Source organism: Athene cunicularia, assembly GCF_003259725.1.
Source record: "Athene cunicularia isolate RWA chromosome 10 unlocalized genomic scaffold, athCun1 chr10_part1, whole genome shotgun sequence".
Lineage (NCBI taxonomy): Eukaryota > Metazoa > Chordata > Aves > Strigiformes > Strigidae > Athene > Athene cunicularia.
In genome coordinates, this window is record NW_020799112.1 from 6,440,167 (window position 1) to 6,463,785 (window position 23,619).

At 35.7% G+C, this 23,619-nt stretch overlaps 1 protein-coding gene across 4 annotated transcripts in view; it reads right to left on the reverse strand.

Annotated features, from left to right (window-relative positions):
* LOC113483781 (protein FAM189A1-like) overlaps positions 1-21,879 on the reverse strand; it is a 91,251-nt gene extending 69,372 nt beyond the window's left edge. For all 4 annotated transcript variants that reach the window (XR_003399089.1, XM_026855624.1, XM_026855625.1 and 1 more), the window contains exon 1: positions 21,828-21,879. The gene's annotated coding sequence lies outside the window, so the exon portion shown is untranslated. The remainder of the gene's footprint in view (positions 1-21,827) is intronic.
* Between the last annotated feature and the right edge of the window lie 1,740 nt (positions 21,880-23,619).

Here is a 23,619-nt window from a genome sequence, read left to right on the forward strand (position 1 = left end):
GTTCCATATTTGCATGAAGACCATACTGTATTGTTTCCTTTCAAGCAAGAATCAGAGAAGTCCAAGCTACAAAAGAATAGAGGTAGAGGATGAATACATAGAGAAAATTCTCCCTGAACTCTTAACTAATGGGAAGTAACTGGTTTCTTCTCCAAGTTATTAATACTCTCTTTCTGGATAACTCTAAATATCCTCCTCTGTTACCACAAATTCCCTAGAGTTGACCAACAGAGACCTCCAAGTGAAGTCAATCACACAACACTTCCACCAACAGAAGCCTAAACCCCACAGCTCTCTGTAAAGATTGTGCTAGATAAAAACCTGAATAGCACATAAGATAACAATTTTCTGTGGGTGTCAAGGTTGAAGGCTTTTGTCAGTAACAATATTGATACACACTGAAACCCATCACAGTTAACACAGCACACTGATTGAGTATATACCCAGTGGTCTCACACCTGGACTTGGCATGGTCCAAAGTTAGTTGATGCCTATAGAGAGAGAAGAGCACCTCTAAATCCTTCAGCGAGTGATGTAACAAGTTAACATGCACTTTGGAAGTGATAACTCTCATTCATGTAATGTTTTCCTGATAACCAATGCCTGAAGAGATGCTTCAAAACTGTAGGCATAAAGTTTAGATAAAAAATGGTTAAACTAGTTTCCTTACAACAAGTTCCATGATCTCATAATGAGCCATCTCAAAAAATACTTCCTTTGTTCTAAAACTTGCCATTTCATTTGGTGTCTTTTGCTAAGAAAAACTATGAATTATTATGTCCTATTGACCTTTTCCAGGCCAGTAATGCCTTTTGTAAAATTGGATCTGTCTTATTCAAGACAGAACCATCACACCTATCAGTATTCCTGTCACCTTTCTCTAACACATTTCCATGAGGTAATAGAAACTACACTCAGCATTTAAACCGTGGGTTTAAACTGTGACATACATAACAAGATATTACAGTTTGTTCTATATTTCTTTCCTAGTAACCTTTCCTAATAACACCTAGCATTTTATGTGTATTACTGAAGGCCAAGTATTGAACTTCTCTGTCATACAGCATTTATCGTAATTCAACTTTTGAGTTCTCTTCTGTAGCATTTACCCCACTAGCAATAAGTCATCACAGGATACCTATTACATACAGTTTTTCCTATAGCAACACTCACATACAAAGCAACACTGGAAGAAAGTAACACCAGAGGAACAGATTTCACAGGGTAGCAGGTCTGTCTCCTAATTCTGGCTTTGTTAATAACTAGCTGTCTGGCCTCAGGCAAGCTCCTTCAACTGATTGCCTTTTCCACAGATAGGAAGTGAGAACTTTGAGGCCATATAACTTCAGAAGTACCTTCATGCATCTCACCGTATTAACTATTTGCAAAAAGCATTTATCAAGAACTTATGTACCAGAATACATAAATCAAGAGCTCCTCCAGATTTCTGCAGGCCCAGCCTTGTGAGCCTGAGCTTGGTGAGCTTCAAAAGTTTCTTTTGGCAACGTGTTGAATCTTACTCTACCGCTTTGTGCAGGCAAACACCCATTTGTTTTGCTGACTAAAGCACATATAGAGCATTTTTCTGTTACAAAGCCCCTTAAAGTGTTTGAAGAAAAAGTTTCAAGGATGAATAAGCCATTCCAGAATGAGCCATCTCCACAGGAGTAGTATGCACTTTCACTTTGAACTGAACGTCAAAATAAGACACAACCTCACATCAAAGCAACTGTGTGAAAGCTGACTGGCTGAAAACTTTAGCCATAAGCAATTATATCAAATTGCATCCCTACATTTTCAGTACCTTATACCAAAGGGGTCAACATATATACCAAAGGGGTCAACATACCCTTATGCCTGCCATATGGAAGAAAATAGGCAAATGTATAAAGCAAAATAACTACTGCATATGAATAAATCAGGAACACAGTAAAAAGGAACAGCACACGTTAAATATGGTTTGAAGAATGACTTGGTACTACAAGGAAGAAGTCTCTACATACAAAGTAATTAAAGCCCTCCAAAAGTGCAAATATTGTATCAGATGAAATCATATTTGTAAAAGCAAGCGTTTATTTCATTCCTCACACTTTCATTATGGAGATATGTACAAAACAGGATTTTCTTTTCATTGCTGGCATTTCAATTGCTATTTCCCCTCATGGTTTTCAGTGCTTTGATAGTCAAGACACTAACACTTAGAAAATGTTACCTTCTGTGCTGATGAAACATATTACTCAACACTACTGTGTAGTGTATGCTGAGAAAAATGAGGAATTGACATGCTGAGCTTGCTTCTGCAAAACTGCCAATCCTCTGTAAGACTTGTGATACTTCATCTATGTTTTTTCTCCTGTTAATTCCTGTCCTGTAGTTCTCTGAAAGGTCATAAAGTCATTGTAGAATTAACTTTTTTTTTTTTTACATTACCGAAATGTTTGGTAGAAAGCATGTTTTCTGAGACACTGTAGTTTGACATTAGATACTATAGAAATTTCCAACTACATTAAATACACATGCATATATTTAACGTGGTTTAAAATATATACATTTTAATACACAATTTATGATTTCTGAAGCAGTAAAGAATAGCCAGAAGCAAATGTGCTTGTCTTTGTAAAGTACTGCTATCAGTGGATTAAAACCTTGCATCATGGTATTTTGCTCACAAAGCACTGGTTTACATGGTCTATACACAGTAACATTTATTATAGATTATTTTAGAGAATTTACGGTTTCCCAGACAGAGATCCAGAAGGACACAACCAGAAGCAAAACTGAAAATTCATGAGTACCAAGCATTATGAAGGTGTAAGTCAGCAGCTGTGCCCATGCTAAATTAAGGCTCATCTGGGCTACAGACATAAACTACCTGTTGGATTGGTCAGATGCTGAATTTAATATGAAAATTTCTGTGAAGTCAGCTTCTCCACAATAACACATGTGTGTGTTCTCTTTGCCTGCAATGCAGACAAGCAGCTCATCTCATTGACCAAGGGATAAATAACAGTTTTATGTCCAATAGTGCGCTCATGGGAAACTAACGTGAGTGGCTGAAGCACTGTACAGTCATAACTTACCTTATTTCAGACTAACAGTACTTCTTGCCTATTCCCCTAAATAATCACATCCCTAATAATAAATATGAAGAAGTTTTAAGATCTGTTACACTAACAGGTAATAGTCTATATATATACTCTTCCAACAGTCCTTCAGAAGCTTTGCAGAAACTCAAAAACTTAGCAACATATAACCTTGAATACAGGATTAATTCTCATTAAATCAAGTAGTAGTAATTATATTTTGTTGCTGTTATTATTACGATAATTTAAATTATTAGTATTTTATCTTAATGATCTGATTGATATTTTAGTATTTCAATATATTTGACTCAGTTGTTTTCTGTATTCTCAAATCATTCATTCATGAAAACAGAGTTCAAAATAAATACATTGAAATTTTGCCTGCTTCTGCAATCAGAAATGTAAGATGGGAAAAAAAAAAAATCTCTTAAATCACAGAATCCATAGACTAAATGACTTGATGGGCAGTGTCTCTCACTTCTGTTCAGCGTGGTGCTATGTGCATTAAGAAGAACCTGTGTTAAGCTGAGCCTGTCCCAGCTGAGCTTCCTTTCAGTGAGCAGCTGTGCTCACTCAAGACAGGGAAGATTGCTAGGTCTGCAAGATGTGGGCCAGAGGGTCTCTGCACAGAGCAGAGCCTGAGGAACAGGCAGTAGCAGCCAGGTTGCACAGAGGACAGAAGAAACCACGTTATGGACCTGCCACTCGGAAAATTACTGAGGAAAGCAAATTAGCAAGGATTCCCCACAAAACTACCTGGATTCTGAGGAGATTTGTAGAAAAACCCTTTAAGAATTTCTATCCTCTCTTCTCTAGTTCCATTATAAAAGGTAATGATTATAGTTTATATGCCAAGAATAACGCTTTAAAAGCATACTGATCTTCTCTACTCAGGTCACTCTAGTAGAAGGCCTAGACACCTCTACCTCAAATCCCTGGCCAACACAAGGTCCTACTATGAACAAAAAACAAAGCGCAGTTCTTCAACTAAGTAAAAAGAAGCACAAGCAGTTAGTAATAGTCGGAAGCCAAAACTAGACAAATTTAGACTAAAGTACTGATTTTTACTAAGACTTATTAACCATTAGAATACTGTATCTATGAGCATAATGGAGCGTTCATCACAAAGGCAACACTAGATACCATTTTCTGAAATATTTTAAGAAATATTTTGGACTATATGCGATAATTCCAAAGGAAGGTTTGCAGTTTGTGATCAAGGTTATTTGAGCTGTTACTTGAAGAGGTCATAGTACACGATTCTACTGATCCCTTCTGCCTTTGTAATTTATTCAGCTCTAAAATATACAACACAAAAATATTCAAAGATAACACTCGAACTTTATTTAATTACAGATTATAGAACTAAACAGATAACTCAATTTTAAAATGAGCCCATTTAAAAAAACTTACCACATAGAAATGGCAATCAAACCAACATTTTTGACTAATGGTTTGCAAGTGCACAAGAAAAAACAAAATTTAGCTTCTCATTATTTGCCTCATAATAGATATTCCTTTCTTTTGTGACTCAATTATGTATCACCTTCAAAATTATTTCTCAACATCTGCCAATAAAAGACTGATAGTGAAAAAGTGACGGTTCAGATCTGTTTAATTCAGCATTCCATGTCCTTTGCCTACATAAAAATAAAGGTTTGAACAAAAATATTTTCTCTAAGTTTACAGCAATGTTCTATATTAAAGAGGCAGAAATATGCTCTGCTGTGTGACACAGCATGAGGTTAAAGATTTTAATGCTTTTATGTTAAGAACCATAAATCATATCCTGTTTTATCCTGAAATATATAAAACCATTGAATTCTAGTAACTATTAAATTAAATTACATTTCCTCCAGATAAAATTCCTTTTGACTCGGCCTAATGAGGCTATTTAACTTTTTAAGAGAAAGCTGAAACCTTGGTATAAATATTAAAATACATGTAACAACTTCTAATTTCAAAGCTAAATATTTCAGATGAAAGCTTCTAAATTTGGTGTACATTATTTTATTGACCACGTTAGGGTCCTATTAACTTGTTTTCATTCAAATAGATCTTCTTATTTAATTAATTTATTACTAGTTGCTTGGTTGTATCTTCATTTCTATATTTCTTTATAAAAGTTCTCTCTGGAAAAACCTAACTAGAACTTCAAAAATTATGCTATTTGAGGTAACAAATGTTACTGGTTTTAATTTACAAGAAAAAATTATGCCTCTTTTCTACTCTATTTATTGTTGGAATAGCAATCAGCTTCAACCAACAAGAGCACAGTGCACCACAGAAAGGGGCCCTATGTGTTACCAATAGGATTTACATCACGAAGAACAGCATCTATTTAAAAAACAGAAGAAATAGTTCAGTTCCCTCCTGTATCACCGAGTAGTAAAATAACAACAACAACAACAGGGATTTGGTAGCTGCTTTCCAGGCTTTTCAAGAACTCTGGAATCCAAACCCCAACCTTGTCTCTGTATACAGGTACAGAGTGACACATAAAGGGAAAGATTTCTTTATATCAAAACAAAGCTTCTCTAGTATCTCAGAAGAAGAGGATTCCATTCAATATCTCCAAGAAATTCCCCATCAGTAATGGCAATTTGCATAGGTGGAAATTCTGATGGCCATACAGATTAGTTCCTCAAGTATGATCAAAGGATGCAATACAACAGTGAGTTATTGTTACTGTTTTCTTTTACTTTGTTATATTCAACATGAAATAATATGGTTTTGTTATTTCTGCCATGCAATATTACAGCAGTATCAATTTACTCTTTTAATATGTTAATATTTTTGAGGGAAGTGTAACAGCGGGCCTGACTTAGCAATAAAGCCCTCATGCTCTCAGCTCAGAAGCATTAATTAAGTGGAAATTCGTCAAAACTAGATGCTTCAGCATTTTCTGCTATTTTGATTCTAATTAACACTTCCAACATCTACACCTTCCTGAAGTGCATTAGAAGGTACAAAGAGTGATTCCAGGAAGCTCGGTAACCAAAGCATTTTTTCCCCTGAAGCACAAACAAAAGCTACTGTGCAGAATCTTACAGCTCATGGAGTCCTTGAGCTGTGACTTGAGAATGAAGCACCGCATAACTTTCAGTCGTATTTGAAAATGAAAAGCTTAGTCCAAATAGATAACTTTAATAGTTGCTCTGCTGGTTATATCATCTCCCTATCATTCTTAGCAAGGCAGCAAACACTTCTAGATCTAGATCTAGATCTGCAGTAATTAATTTTGATGACTAAAAAACTTTTCAGCCTGTTTCAAACCCTTTTCATGCCCTGACAATAATCCATTCCTCTCCTGTCCTCCCCCTTCTCCCCCACCCCAGTGAGCAGCAACAGAACTTCACTTCCAGGTTTTAGGCATATTTGCTCCTATTTTTCCATCCTTTGCTAAGGTGCTGAAAGCAGCAACAGATGAAGAAATTCTGAAAAAGCAAAAAGTAAAAGAATTTTGCAGCCATACTGCAACAGAATCCTCTCCAAAAGGGAGCCTTATACTCTCAGCACGGCTTTGACATCCATTTGCCACGTGAGGACGAACACGTATCAGGCAAAGGCATTACCACTGCTTTATGACAATTCATACTAAAAGTCTTACCATTTGCTTTTAAGATCTTTGAACCAAAGGTTCCTGAAATTAATAGATTTTGTGTGTCTGCTAAAAACCTTGGGCCTGTAAGGTGTTTGATTGTGTCAATCTCTTCCATGAGTGACAAACACACCGCTTTACCCCCCCAAATGTTTACACGCTGAAATTAGTTCCCTCAAATTCTCTAAGATTCTGCATGTTGACTCTCACTACAAAGTATCCAAATTTTCAGGGCTTCCAATAAATACACAAACATACATAAATATAGTAAATTATAGAATGAAATGTAAATTATATAATTACATCATACATACAATATACTGTATTACACTGTTAAATGTATTTAAAACTTAGACATTATGACATACTTCTTTTCACACTGACTCACTTGAAAAGTGCATTTTGTACTGATCTTAACATCAGTAGCCTACAGGCTACTACTATATAAAAGAGGTACAAATAGAGGAGCTTTACTTTTTTTCAGGTAAAATTCAAACTATCTCTTTAAGCAATAATGCCACACACTTCCAACAGCAATTTTCATAGCAGATAAAAAGTTTAAGTTTTGTCAAATAATCTATTAAAAGGGCAAAGGGAAGTAACAGCTGATACACTACAGAACCTCAAAGTTTGCTACACGAAATAAGCCCTCGAAAAAATCTTTCAATGATCTGCAGTTAATACTGCAACAAAATTATTGGATGATCTTTATTATATGTGCAGGCAGTCAACAGGAGTCCTTTTGATGAAAATATTATTTTATACAGTAGTTTATATTGTCTAATGATTATCACTGACATTTTTAGTATACCAGTGCTTCCCTAAATAAAAAATCCATGCACATGAAATCTAACTTAAAATATACCTTTGAAAGAAATCAAACAGCACTAACCTATTTTAATACCACTCAAAATGTTGTCAGTTTGAAATGCTTCAAAAACAATGGCTTCAACTCTACAATCAGGTGGAAAAAGCAGAGTTTATATCCAGTGTGATCATAAACACTTCAAACAGAAATGCTCTCTGAATAGAATTTTGACCTCATAAGCCAGATTTAAAACTTGCAACTATGTCAGCGATACCAGTTTAATTTTCTTTCCAACATATTATCTGAGGAAGTAAGAATTTAAACTTAAAAAAAATATTTAGTAAAATACTATTTCTCAGAAATGTTCCATAACAGCAGAGCATGGTTAGATTAGGAAAAAAGATATTTCTCTAAATTCATTTTGTATATAAAAAAACAATCCATATTTAAACAAAAAATAGAAATTAATATATTTTTTAAAATGTGTGAGTAGTTCACTAAGTTCAAAACATATCTAGGTAAGACTGAATTTACTTCCACGGCAGCTGCATTAATAGGGCCCTCCATATAAACAACACACTACATTTTGCAAGTGTCACATTGCTGGAAGGATTCACCTCCATGGAAGTGTTGGTGAAATGCTACTCCATACAAATTAACCTTCAATAACATCTGTAGCAAAATACCCTGAGGAAATAAAAGCTCATGTTGTTCTGCTGACAAGGACAGGCATCAAAAGGCTGCGCAAGGAGCCCTTCCTGGCAGGAGCATAATTAGAGAGAAGCAGGTTGTAAAGGTCAGATACACAGATATTTTGCATCTGTCTTTCCCAAAATTTTAATAGCAATTAACTACTCATGTGCAATTATTCTTATTAATGAATAGTTGTGTGGTCTCTCTGAAAGCAATCATAAAAGAATACTTCTGCTTTTATCATTAAGAAAGAAGGCTTCTGGTCAGGTAACCAAGGCCAGCAAGCCACGACTGCTAAATTACATCAACAGTACATGAATATTTGGAGCATCAGACAGTCTGTGAAGCAAGGCTTCGATGTGGACGGCAGTTTTTCCAAATTCAATTCTCATGTAACCTCATTATGTTTTGACTGTTTAAAGAAAAACTGCACACACATCTCTATGAAAGACTCAAGAATAATTGGATGGAGATCCACCAATACATGAACTTTAAAATTTCTAAGACCTTCACTCATGTATTTGAGTAGAACTGAATCTGTAAGGTTGTGTGAGATTTTATAGCATCCGTAGTAAGGAAACCCAAACACTCAATCACAGGCATGCCTAGCTCAGGATCTAAACTGGGATTCACCTGACAAACAAATCCCACTGAAATCAAATACTTTTTCTGCATCAAGCACAGAAAATTAGATTCACTTTGGATAACAGTGCATTTCCTTCCACCTGTTGCACAAAAACCCCCTGAAATCACATGAATTCGGATTGTACAAAAAATGAAGTATCCATCCGCAAAACCATCACCGCCCCCAAAATACTTTACAGTAATTCATGCAAATGTTTATTCTACTTTTGAATAAAAACATTTCAAATGCAATTCATCTCATCTAAAATAAATTTCTCAAGTTAGTTTCCTCATCATTCTAAAACAAAATACGAAGTTTAACAAATACTTTCCATGCTGCCCAAATAGCCAGCTCCAGTGATACCTTACAGATGCAGCTTTACTCCAGTTATCCAGATCAGAGCATGAAAAACATACAGTCACAAGTTTTACCTTTAGATACATGGAAAAAACAAGCCCATTCTATTATAATTTTCTTTTCTTAGGTTAGAAACAGAATTTAATTCTTATGTTATTATAGCATATACTGTTTATGATGGAAGAAAATCCTATACTGGGAGGACACGGAAAATTACATGAACAAGATATTTCTATTTACCTGTTCTGAAGAACAGTTCAATTAAAAGCTGATGACCATTAAAAAGACCTGATCAGCAGAGAGATGGTCTACACTGACTAAGATCCGCAGAGCGGCATCAAATTGCCAGCTTTCCCTCCCAGGCTCCCTCTCCTACATGATCAGCACTGTGTGCAGGATGATTTCTTATTGCTCCACTGTGACACTAGGACCACTCCAACTCTTTAGATCCCAGGAGCAGCCCATCCAACACAGGGCATCTCCTGATCCATCTTCAACTCAAACAGAAATAAAAATATGTCAACAAATCCACTTTTTAATTACATTGCTCTTCAAGGAGACCAAACATGGTAACAGTACTAATAAACTAGCTAGGCTGATGACCAAACAAAGCAGCTGAAGAGAGATCAAAATAAATCAAAAGACTCAATTATTTTTTTTTCTTAATCAGCTTTCAATACTCTAATGCTGTGGAAATCAATGTAATGCTATGGAAATTGGCAAAGAGAGAACACCTGTAAAATCACAGGTTTAAAAAAACCCAACAAACTAAAAGACTGCTTCTGACCTTTGGGCTGTGCTGTCCATGTCCATTCCCCTGCCATACTGGGAACAGAAATTACAGGAGCTTAAAGGATTTAATATCTTCATGGGCCTCTGCAGAATAAAGCCACTATTGAAGCATCTCCGAGGCAGCAGTCAGTTTGTTTCATTGCCACATGCACACAGGGAGTTCAAGGCTCTGCAATACTCTGAGAGGACAACTTTCATTGCTTACTGTCTGAACAGAAAATACATCCTCCTCTTTCGCCCCCCCCTTTTTAGTGGTGGCTCTATTTGATCACATACAGCACTGTCCTGAAGAGCATGACTGTATCAAGCTTAAAGTTGAGCCAGTTCAGAAGATGAGAACTTTTTTTGCGGGGTAGTAATTGTTTTTTTGTTTGTTTGATAACAGTTTGCAGAGCCTGTTTAGTTTATCCCTCCCCACCCCCAAAGAGATAAGATTCTTTACGACTGGTGAATAAAAGTCATGTATTTAGTAGAAAATTTGCATGTAACCGTAAAACATTTGAAAACAAACACATTTAGGAGAAGCTAAATGAAAAATTGTTGTTTACGATGTTTCTTTGGATGATAGGATGTACAGTCTCTTTCCTGAGCACAAAATAGATACATATACTTTACAATTAAGCATCTTATGGCATAGATATGGACAAATTATTATTACTGCTGTTCATAACTACATAAAATCTTCTGTATGTTAGAAAACCAATCACTGCCTGCTTCTATCTAACACTACATTAGATCCCGTATTTTAAAAAGTGTCAAAATGCTTTTGCACTTCTATTTTTTAATAGATGCACCTATATTATTTATAGATATTGGTCTTTTCCTTTCCTAACATGAAACAGTATTATGACAATGATGAAAAGATTGAACAGATCCTTTTGAATGAAAATCCTAATAAAATATGAAATGTGACAAAATGCAAAAAAAATTTGTTCTGAACAGTGTTTAAGTACATATTTAGAGACAAACTATATAATTTCACCTCTAAACCTGTATTATTTTATGGTGTAGAAATAGAAAGCATAGCATCCAACCAAATGTGGCCTATTTCTGTTTGCGTTATTATAGATATGTGCAGCTTTGCAATGCAAAGATTTTGCAACTCTGAGCAACTAAAGTGTTAAAACATAAACAAGTTTTCCCAATCTGGGATCCAGGTAAGTCTAAGTCATTTTAAGCCATCAGTTTATAACCTTCTGCAATGATTATGATTTTTCAACCATAAATAAACAGGGATCAACTGAATTCAGTGGAAGTCTGTATCTAGTAGCTGTAGGAATTCAGTAAGGAATGAAATCACACATCACAAGAGCGTTTGCCTCTATTATCAATCTGCTTCTACATTATGCTGTGTGTAATCACTTTTGTATTGGTACCCTACAGGGCAAAGATGCCAAAACTCGTGGAAATGTGAAAATTATTACAAGAAGTTGGTTTTGCATATCTTGCTCAATATACTTATTTACAGTTTTAAAACACATTGATTCCTTTACTCTCAGAGCTCCTATCTGGCTTCTTTTGACTTTGGAAACCCTACAGTGCTTCCAAAACTTTTGTGCTTACATCAATTATCAGGGTCCAAAGTATTAATATTTCATTTTTATAATCTGAAAAATAAAGATATCACTTCTCTCTCCAACGTCTCCACACTTCTGATAAAGTACAATGAATTGTCTTACTACTTTTTGCTGGTTTTAGAAACCTCTACAGCTGTTAACGAAAATGCTGGAGATGAAACAACTTCATTTTTGAATATTTAGCATCAAATTATTATTCTTACTTGTTTAAAAAAATAAACAAACCAAACACAGCAAAACCCTCACTATTCTCTCCCTCTACAGGTTTTGTTCTCTCCTGAGTCCCTCAAACATTTCACATTTCCTAGTAACTGTCACAAAATCCTTTTCTCCATGTTGTAAATAGGTTTTTGTTCTTGTGATAAAATCCTATTTTTTGGTCATTATCATTCATGTTAGAAAAATGCAAGTACAGAGGGTTTTTTACTTGCTTTATTACCAAGAGTAATAATAAATTTAAGGTTTCTTAGACTTAATGTTCACTCGGCTTTGAGAACTAGGAGTTTGCTTTCCCTTAGCAGTTTTCTCCACTTGACATGTCTGCCTGCACTGTCATGAAGTATCACTCCGTGTGCTCTTGCTGCTCATCTCAAATACTTTCCAAAATACACATTAACAATTAGATGTGTTCCTTTTTATGAAGGTATAATTTTATAAAATGAGTGACTCATTCTTTAGCCTTCTAACATTTCTATACTTGTATCTAGTCTTTGAAATGACCTAAATTTTCTTGTGCTGATATAGTTAAACGTTTCTTACTCATCCTGTAAAATGCATTTAGCCATAGCTGTGCCTACAATATAAAAGTTATAACCAATTCTCAGGGTTTAGAGGTAGTTAACTCATTCCTTATGGCTTTACGGTCAGAAGCTACACATGGTAAAATTTAGAACAGGAAAGGGACTTAAATGTCCATAAAGTGAAAAAATTACTCAAGACTGAAAGAAATGTCACTAGTGGAAGCTAAGTCAAATAATGTGACATTTCCAGCATATAAACAAAAAAGTGAACAATAAACATAAGTGCAGACTTCTAAAGAATGAATTAAATATTTTACTGAAAGACAGGGACATCCCTAAACAAAAATAATTTATTTTCCTCAGTGCTTACAAAAGAAGTGAGGCAGATGTCAGAAACCAAGATTAATTTACCAAGGAGGAAGAAGAAATGCTGAAGGAAACCAGACTCACACCAAGAAAGAGTTGAAGAAATCAGGCTGCCAAAAACTCCAGGACCAGATGGGATGCAGCCTGCATTTCTAAAAGAAGGAGCAAATGAGATGGAAGAACCATTAGCAGACACATTTAGAAAGCATGAGAGAACAGGGGAATTACTGATGGACTGAAGAGAGGCAAATGTAGCACCCATAATATACTCTTCATTATAAGCAGCAGCAATGATACTGAACTGTGACAATTTCTTATTGCATGGTACTGTGCTAGCATTAACTGCTGCCATGGCAACATAACGCAATGGGAGCAGATGGGGAGTAGAAGGGCCTGTTTAAGGGTAATTAAGATGTGCTTGTTTAGGAAGGGGCAAGTGTTATGCCCCAGCAGGCTTTGTCTGCTCTTCAGGAAAAGCTGCTTGTGGTCTTTTAAAATTTTGCCACTGAGGATAACTAATTAGCAGATGGATGCTCAACAGAGGAGTCTAGATTCTGCCATGGGTGACAGCTGGTGGCAGCTGGGCCCAGGAACAGGCAGCCTTTGTAGAAAGAGTAACAGAGAGATGCAGGCAGATGGACCCAGGCAAGAAAAAGCTGTACGAAGTGTTAAGCTGTAAAAGGGGACATAGAATGTTCTTTCTAAATAGATGCTTCACTCTGTGACACCTTTTCTTTCCCTTTATAAAGATTTCTTTGATTCACTTGCTCTGTTTTCATCTCAAGTGTTTCTTTCTCTCCCAGTTCACAGCTTTACTGGGTCATTCTCCATTTTTTCTTTCTTCCTCTTCTGTCAGGTATATGCTAATAAAACAGCACTGGGAGTAGGTTTTTCTCTCAGTTGTTTCCATTTACTAGAAAAGAAGGAAGGGAATTGGCAGTCTTAGGGAAAAAACAGCAATAGGTGAGACAGCACACTTAAAAATCTAAATATTTATGTTAATCCACATGCAAAAAAAGCAATCTGGGAGATTAATACAATCAGATAAACACCCTCTAATTGCAAGCTTTGAAAATCACACTTTCCAGATCCTTTACTCAATCCAACAAGAAGCATTAATTCACAGCCTAAACCAGCAGTTCATACACTGGGAAAACATCTCTCAGAGCAGGAGACACAGGTGGAAATCCAAGACAACCTCTGATTTCCCTACTTCATGCACACATGTAAAAGGTCTTCTTTTTGGCAACCAAAAGTTGCACTGAAGTACAACACTTACACTTGTTTAATAGAGGAACACTGGAGAAATGCAAGACCAACAGCTTAAATAAGAAGAAATGAGTCAATAACAGTGGTCCACACTAACAAAGATTCAGAAAAGGCCCATTCTAGAAAGAAAATGAAACCCTCAAAAGCCTCTGATTTAAGGTACAGACATCTATCAGGATTCAGATAAGAAAGCTCATAATATTTGAGAGACTACCTTCTAGTCACCCAAAGTTACTCCCTGTCTAGGGGAAACTCCATTTATGCTCCATTTTTTTAACAACTGCGCAAACATCACTAGGGTCCATTCCTGCATATGCACATCTAAAATTACACATATCTTTTACAAATATCTTTGAAATCTACCTTCTGAGAAGTATGCCAGTAAAATCTGATCACGTGAGCCTTCACAGAAAAACACAAAAACCAGCACAAGTACAGCCAAAACTATTCACTAAACATAGTATATCTATACAATACAATTTTTACCTAGCTATGTTATTTATCTAAGTAATTTATGTAACAAAACCACAAGAAATCCCCATTTGTTTCTCATACAGTTCAATTATTTGGAAACTAAAATTTACACATAGAGCATAAAAATATCCTAATGAAAATAAAAGACTAAACATTGTGGTTATCCTGCTGCTACTGAAACTTTAACTGCTGCCAGAAGCTGAGGAAAATGAAAAATCTGAAAGATCTATAACCAACTTCTGTGGGAATGGCTCAACTGGGATTCAGCTAAAGATGCCTAAAGCAGACCTGTTCAGCTGCAGTTCTGTTCCTATTCCTCTTCAGCTCCTCTTTTCACTAAAGTCTCCAGTCTAAGAACAGCATCCAGTAAATTAAAAATGCCCTCCTTGGAGCATCTGAACACTTAGCAACCCAAATTCAACATGAAAAGACACAAAAGGGATCCACAGCTTCTGCTGTGCATTCCACATTGGATGCTGGAATGTAGACAGATAAATGGCAAGTACTCATATTTCTCTCAAGAAGTCTCCTACAGACCACTGGCCCAATTACTAGAACCAGGGTAGGAAAGGTACATACATCCATGGAAGCGAATAAGGAAGGAGCAGGAATTAATGAATGACAGTTACTGGCTGATTGAAAAGGCCCTAAAATCTGATATTCACAAGCCTGGTTTGGTGGATGATTGTTTCTTTAAATAAGGAAAGAGACTTCACTAAAAAAAAAAAAAAAAAATGCTCTATTTGAGAATCTGCTTGGAATAACTAACAAACAGAGCAGCTTTGACAGAAAAAGAAATATATTTGGAATCTGCTGTCAAATGGATGTAACCTGGTATCCTAGTTATCAATAATACATTAACTTCATTTTTAGATACTGTCTCACAGACTTTCTGTCTCATAGACTTCTGGTGTGGTGTAACTACAGTCACACCGCACTACTGTGAGTACCAGAGCAATATAGCTGTGTTAGTGCTTATACAACTAACCCTCAGTGAAGGGGAGAAAAGGAACGGAAGAGACAAAACTGAACTACATCCCAGCTATAGGAAAAGATAATTTACAGCTCACACTTCACTGAAGTAATTCAAACCTAAGATATAAATCTATAGGTCAAGATTAATTAGTTGTGGTGCTTATGGCACTGAATCACACTGAAAAAATCAGAGATTCCATTGTGTGATTTCTGATTGACATGCTTTTGGTTCACTCCTCTCCCCTCATCTAGGTACTGTTCTCAACACCTTTTGATCTCAAGTCTCCCTCGTGTTGCCAGACTCAGATTTTAATTCCTCCTTCCTATCCTAGTCCTCTGCCTTTATTTCCCCCTTGATTTAGCATTCAGTTCCTCTGAATTTGAGTTTTTTCCTTCCATGTTCTTAGTAAAGAGGTCTAAGAAAACCATTCTACTCTCAATTTCAAAGCCTGGGTTCACACTCCAGTCCACACCAGCTCTGAGAAAAATTGACAACTTTATCTTAGAAGAGCTACTTTGTTAACCAGCACTGGATTTGCTTTGTAAGTAGAATCGATTACAGCTTTCCAAGCTTCTTTCTGAAAGCGAGCAACACTCAGCATTCAACCATATCCCAATTCATCAGAAACTTTGCAAAAGTCTGGTATAGAAGATACAGTTGTTTCTACCCAGCGTTTTGTTAACCCGTATCCTAATGCTTCAGCCTCGAAGAAGACTGTTTGCCTAATAGCAGGGTTCCTAATGAACACTATCAATGCATTCGAAGAATACACATGCCGAAATGATACTGCAGAGTGATCAAGGGTTATGTTAAAGCAGAGTGATATTCTTTATCTCATCTCAACATCACACAAGTATCAAAGCCAACAATGACATACAAGGTGATGGATGCATTTAGACTCTGCCATTCTTCCAGGGTGTGCATTTTTTTACTTATTTTTCTCTTACAGTTTTGACCCATTTATGCTAACATTGCCTCTCCACTACACAGATTACCTATTTATTCCAGTTTCCAAAACCAAATCTCTGCTTGGGAGGGGAAAAAAAAAAAAAAGCAAAACCTTTTTGGTGTTTTCAATTCAAAAATTTCAATCAGATTTCACCTGAAAGGAAGCTTTAAGTTCTCTTACTAGAGTTTAAAAATACATGTCTCATCACTTAAGCTACTCCAGGACCTCAGGTTAAGTAGTACGGCCAGGAACATGCCAACACCCCACAGCACTGAGAAGAATATGGGAAACTTCCTTATACGTTATTTCTATACATTTTACGTATCATCTGTTTCCTGCCTTTGCTACACTCAGCAATGATATCTAGTGATAAAACATAATCAATGAGGAAACTTTTGGAGCAGTTTTACATATCTATGCACCTTGTGGGGTGTGTATGTGGATTTTTAAAAAATATTAATAATTTCTGCAACAGGTACAGATCTTCTTCTACTGACTTTTACTGAAAAAAGAACCGACTTAAGTATCATATTCAAATAGTTCAAGTTTTTCACAGGACTAGAAAGTAAGTCTCTCATTTTGCAACAAACTACCAAGCTGGCCCAAGGCAAGTATCTTCTAAAAAAGTCAGTTAGGTATTTGACTGATTCTTAAACCAGGTGCAGTCTGAGACCTTGCACAGCAGTTCATCCTTGTGCCTGATGTGCAGGTTGAACTGCTGTTATTTAGGATGACGCCTCTTATTTTTCTTAAATGATGGAAATCCTATCTGCTTATCAAAAAAAAAAAAAAAAAAAAAAAAAAGCAATGGTTCATTTGAAGGGATAATTCACTGAAAACAGAGTGTCCTCTTTGAAGGGAAAAGAAAAAAATTGGAAAACATCCCGAGAAACAAACATACAGAGCAGACTTTTGAGTCTTTATACCCAGGATAGTTACTAAAGGTACATGCACAGATCACAGATCTGCACATTTACTGATGCATGGAACTCTATGTGCAATGCAGATTTCACAGGAAATACTTTCAAATAGATATTCTGAGTAATCCAGATCATTTATTAATAAGTATTGTGTTGTGTTCACTGACATTCATAGACATTAAAAAAATAGGCTTCTGTTTCTTGAAAATAAATATTAAATCTATCAGTTTATTGTAAAAGCTTTCAGTTAGAAATGTAAAAATATTTTTCTGGGATCACCCAAATGCCAGATGGCAACAGAGAAGCTTTCTTCTCAGTTCAGAGGCTGAATTAATCTCCTTAGCACAAACAGATTTGCAATTACCATAGACTGTAATATAAAAATAATCTCACTGGACCATTTAAAGTTTTGTACAAGGTAATTCAACCTTAAGAGCTACACAAGCTCTCCCCAATTTGCAGACACTTCCATATACCACAAGGAAACAAATTCCTATTTTAGCACAGCATTTTAACCTTCAGCAGTGGTACTGACACAGCCAGCACTTAGTTTCCAAATAAGAAACTCTTGAAAGGTTTCTCTAAAGCCCTACAAATTCTCTGATATTTCATAATTAAAATACAGAAAGCTTAATGAGGAAATATCTGAAATATAGGAAAATACTGTTTAAAATTAATGCATAAAAAAATTAAAGATCTCCTTTGCTCAGGTGTCTCCTCTGGTAAACGTAAATACTGCTTCGACAATAGACACTGATTCCTTGTATATATAAAGCATTTTGGCAACGTAAGCAACTGATGGCTAGGTGATGGGCAATAAAATTCAGATTAACAAAATCTGGTGAATTATTCAGATAATTAAGCTGTGCAAAGACGCTTTAGCATGAGAAGTTCTATGTGTAATTAAGTTTCTGCACATTATCATCCCAGTAAAATTTCCTTAGTGCATACACATTTGTAAAACTTCTACTGAATGTGTAACACAAAACCACCACTCATGCTAATGTCTCGGAAATACACAACTATTCTCAGTTTTGACTTTGGTTCCAAGGTGTTAAACTATGCAACCACCCACTCATTCCTATACCGATACTACATAACACATTTCTGGTAAGATACAGTCAGAAGTTAAGGGTTGATGAACTACTATTTGTGTTTCTTCCTTCTTTGACTTCCTCTTTTTTGCCTGCTGAAAATAATAAACTTGCAAAGAAAAAAGCTGCATGAATACAGTGATGAGCAGACCAGAATCAGTAGTATGAGGGGTTGGCCCTGGCCAGCAGCTAAGGAACACACAGATGTTCACTTCACTCCCCCTTGCAGCAGGACAGGAAGAGAATTGAAGAGCAAAAGTGTGAAAACTTGTGGATCAAGATAAAGATCGTTTAATAAGTGAAAGAAAGAGGAAGGAAAAAAAACAAAGCAAGTGATGCAGAGTAGGAAAAAAAGAAAACCTTGACACTGTGCAAGTACTGCTCTGCAACAGTCAAAACACTGGTGTATCATCAACCCTGTTTTAGTCACAAATCCAAACAATCGGGAAACTAGCACCTTAAAATATCCTTAGTTTCACCAATCTTCAGAACATCACAGATGATGTACAGTTTAATTTTATAAAACTTTATGCATGGCTCCAAATGATAAAGCTCTCTTTCTTTCTGTTATTGTTTTTTACAATGCCAGATTCTGTAACACACCGCAACGAAAAGACACGTATATTGTAATTGATTATATAGTTGTTTATAATACTATAAATTAGGTTAGAAGTAATTATTGACTGTATGTATTTTGTGTATGTATCGTATAACAGATCACAAAAAATATGACTCATTAGCATGTTGATGGCACTTTGTGCAATGAGGTTGTAAAGTTAATACTGTATTAATTGCTTAATCAGAACAAATAGTCATGCTGCACGTGGGTTTCAACTGCTAAAAGGTATTTACAATTCAACAAGGAAAACCAGACATTAGGTAGCCACTGCAAAACTATTAGCACTGGCTATTGCACAGCTTAATCACACACAAAGGCAAAAACCATCATCACTGTCCTCTATTCCTCCAACTGACTGTTACACCACCACCAAGTGCCAATACAGAAATATGGAAAAAAAACCTATCAGGATCTAACTCATGAGCACTAAGCTTACTCCTGGAAATAAATAATTTCCTAGAGCAAATTTTAGGAAGGTGAGTTGTTCTGAGAGTATTCTGCTACCATTTACTATTTTTTCCCTTCTATATTTATTTCTTCGAATGATACTGACCATGACTGCCTATTTACATTTCACTGAATGAGCTGATACCTGAAAGCCTGGCTGAATTTACAATATGCAAGTGTTCAGGAATCAAAGCCAAGTCTCTATAGGTCTGAATAACATTTCTGATGCATGAATATAGTTTATTTCAATGATTCCAATTACAGTTGCTTATGAGCAACTATTTAGAAAAGTCTTAGGTTTACTTAGATTTCACAGCCATACAAGCACTCAATCCAGAGGAATTATTTTAGTTTTAATAGTTTGTAATATGTGAGCAGTAAAGTGTAACACAAATGAAAATGAAATTAGATTTTGGTACCAAACATATACTTTCATAATTCTTTCACTGTCAGGAGAACTTTTTCTTTTGAAGTATTTCTAACAGGTAACACTATTACAATTCTATTTAGTTTTACGCAATCAAAGAGAGAGCATTCCCAGGTACCAGGTAGATAATTATTATTAACAGAGCCCATAAGATAGAATAAAATATACTGGAATAAAAAGAGATATGCCAGATATTTGTCATAACACTGAGCAGGAAGTCCAATTTTTACCCAGAGATACATATCCTTACTCTAAACAACACTGCGAGCCTGCAAAATCTCTAATAGGAACGATGTTACTGATGGACTAATGGAGAAATCAGCACTTTGGGCCATGCTCCTTTTTGGCAACACCAGGAAAAAAATAGTTTGTTCCACTTCTTTCTGCTCCTGCCCAGCAAGAGATAACCAGAGAAATACTGGGACAACCAAATGACCACTACCATTCTGTCCGTGTATTCTCATAAATACTTTCATTGTTTGTTGGAAAATTCTTTGAAATTCTGAATATTTTTACTTGATGACTACCCATTCATGACATATCACTCTTTTGATATATTCTAATGTGAAAGCTCTCCCTGATCATCAATGGTAAATAAAAATTGGTGCTTTTTTTGTATTAGTCCAGAAACCTGCCTGATACCTTTCTCATGGACACTCATTAGTTTCACTAATTTGCTTCACTTTGACCTCATTTTGGGCACATTTATGTTGCCATCAGGCAGCTTTCTACATCATATAAAGTTTATCTGTTGGTAAAAACACCAACCAGTAAATCGCTACAAACTCAATCTGTCCTTTCTTTAATAACAATGAAAAGTGAATTATGGAAAAGGAAAGAAAAAAAATATCCGAATCTCTAATACTACTGCTTTAGTTCATAATAGTGAAAGATGTACCTGAAGTTCCATTTGGGCTTATGCTTATTAATACAAGTCTTTCCTTTTCATACTTCCTATCATATTCTTTTTTTTTTTTTTTTTAACTACCTTTAGTATTAACTATGTTACAAATATTACATATGTTACACATACACACTTTTTCAAAGGCATCATTCACCTGCTAATACATCCTTATGGACAGAGTCATCTCACCATTTAACAAGATTGCTTTGAATCTAACGCTGCTTTGAGTTAATAGGTTAATTGAACTCTATTAGCATGCATATACAAAGCATAAATTACTTTTCATTGTTAAGTAACTACATAAATCTCACAACAGAATACATAATGTAGCTGAAAATTGTTTTACAGACAAAGAACAGCAGCTACTAATCTGGAATATGCTTTTATGCCATCCAGATAACTGGTTAAAAAGATTTCTCTGAAGTGCAATTTTAGACAAAGTTAAGTTAAATGCAAAGATAAATTCACACCAATAGTTTGTCTAGAACAATAGTGACAGACTAAGCACTTTTCTACATTCAATATTAATTTTAAAAACATATTAATAAACAGATTATTGAAAAATGTAACATATTTCATTAATATCTATTAATCCAAGACACAATGTAGTATTGAGCACATCTACTAGGCAACACTCACTATTTTCAGTCATTTTTCATTTCACACTGTCAACTACAGTATGATTGTGGCCTTTTTTAAAACAAACACATTTATCAAAATGTTTATCATTCATTAGTTCTTAATTTTAAACTACTAAAGTCTGTTATCACTTCTAGAAAGAGAGAGCGAGCTGTAACAATGGCATGAAGGGGCAGTGGACATCTGCATTCTTTTACAATAATGAATATTATAGTTCTCCAAGACTTAAGGGAAGGTAGAAGAAAAATATTATTGTCACCTAAATTGAATATGTAATACAACCTCAAAGTCTCCTAATTTTTATACTGTTTATAAATATTAGCATATATAACAGCACTGGAAAATCATCCCCAGAGGCTATTAGGCTTCTACATAAAGACAAAACCACTGGCAGTTACTTCCAAAGAATCCTTTAGTCACTTATGTAAAGTCTGTATGACGTGACTAAAGCTACATTTGCCACTCACCACAAGCGAAAGGGGCCTCTTCCACGAAACAACACCAATCAGTCCTGACAACAGTACCTGTAAAAAAGAGAGAAGAGTCACCAGAGACACATGGGATTTATACCAGTATCATTAAAAAATAATATTAAGATGTTTAATACACAACCATGATGTGTATTTTCAGAGTGCTGGAAACAGCCTGCTAAAAACCCAATGTTTTCATTTTATTCTTAATTAAAAATAAACAGAAGTACTACTAAGCTGTTTTTAAAACAAATTTCAACCCAGCTGCCAGATCCAATTAGTTCTGATCTGATCACAACAGGTCTTCACACATCTCTCCAAGTCCCAAATGTTACCCGCACTAAATGAGAATAAATGTTTAGGGTAAATTTTCTTGTGGTCTCAGAGCATCATCAAAAATTAGATCACAACAAGGGGAGTAAAGACAGGACAATACAACATCAGCCAGGGTGTCCGGCTAAAGTAGCAAAAGGGATTTTTTGGTTTGTTACACCCAGCCACCCAAACAACCACGCTGCTTAATCGTATGCTTGAAAAAGCCCATATACAATCATTTAAAACCTATATTTAACATACAGATACATTACCCCCTTCACTACAAGCCAAAGCAAGCAGAATGCAGACCTTGATACACCTATGCTGACCTTAGGCAGTTTAAAATCACATGCAAGTTACGGTTGAGACACCAGTTAAAAAAGGAAGAAAAGAGATGGAAACTGAAGCAATGGATTGAAGGATATTGGCCCAGGGGTAGAAAAAAAAGGTGGGGAGGAACCTTTTAATTAGAACATTTCATTTAAAAAAATTAGGAAACTAGAACACAACAAAAATGCAGAGAAAAGAATGCATGATGTATTTATTTCATAACTCTGCAGTGTACTTTTTTCACATCAGCTTGTGTAAAGATGAATACTTAGCTAGCCTGTATACTTGCTACCTTGTATACTTAGCTAGCCTGATACAATCGCTATGAAATCCTCCTGCAATCATTTAGAATAAGCTCTAACATCATTATTGCTCTCTACAAACCTTTGATATTCAAAAGGGAGGAAGCCCAGAAACTAAGAAATACCCTTTTCCATTAAATTATGTGCAAGGTTGGTTGAAATTCGAATGCCAGAAAGTCACCGCTCCCACTAGGTCATGCTTTACTAGCAATCATTTCGGTATAATAGTAGAGCGTAACAATTAAAAATGCATCTATACGTAGCCACTACAGAAGCAATGTACACCGCACTGGGAACCAGGCTGGAAACTGTCTACTGATGTTTGCTGTGAATGCAGGAGAAAGAGCTGTTGGTTACATGGAGAAGTGGGGTTGTGTAGTGCCTGGTTTAAGCTTTCACTATGTCTGTGGACATTCACACTGTGAGCACGTTTCCAATGTATTTCACAACTTGATAATATCCACGGCTGTTACAGTTGTTGAAATCATTATGCAGAAAGACAGCACAGTGAAAAATGCACATTTTCGTATTTTCTTTAGCAGCTACGCCATTAAAAAAACACATCAGATAAGGTTTCACAGTAAAACCTTAATGTTAGTTCTTTAAGCCAAGTACAGATGCAACAGGTAAGGCATAAACACCCAGTAACAGTGAGTCAAAATCAGGTTATGGATACCAAAGACTATGCAGATAAGCCCTACGAGCAAACGTGCATAGTTTGTATGCTACAGCATAAGAGCTACATACCAGCTACATATTCTGGATGTTGGCCAAGCCAGGCAAAAGCTGAGAATTCCATTTTTGCAGTTAATTAAATTTGCTCACACAGCTGCGTTAGCTCA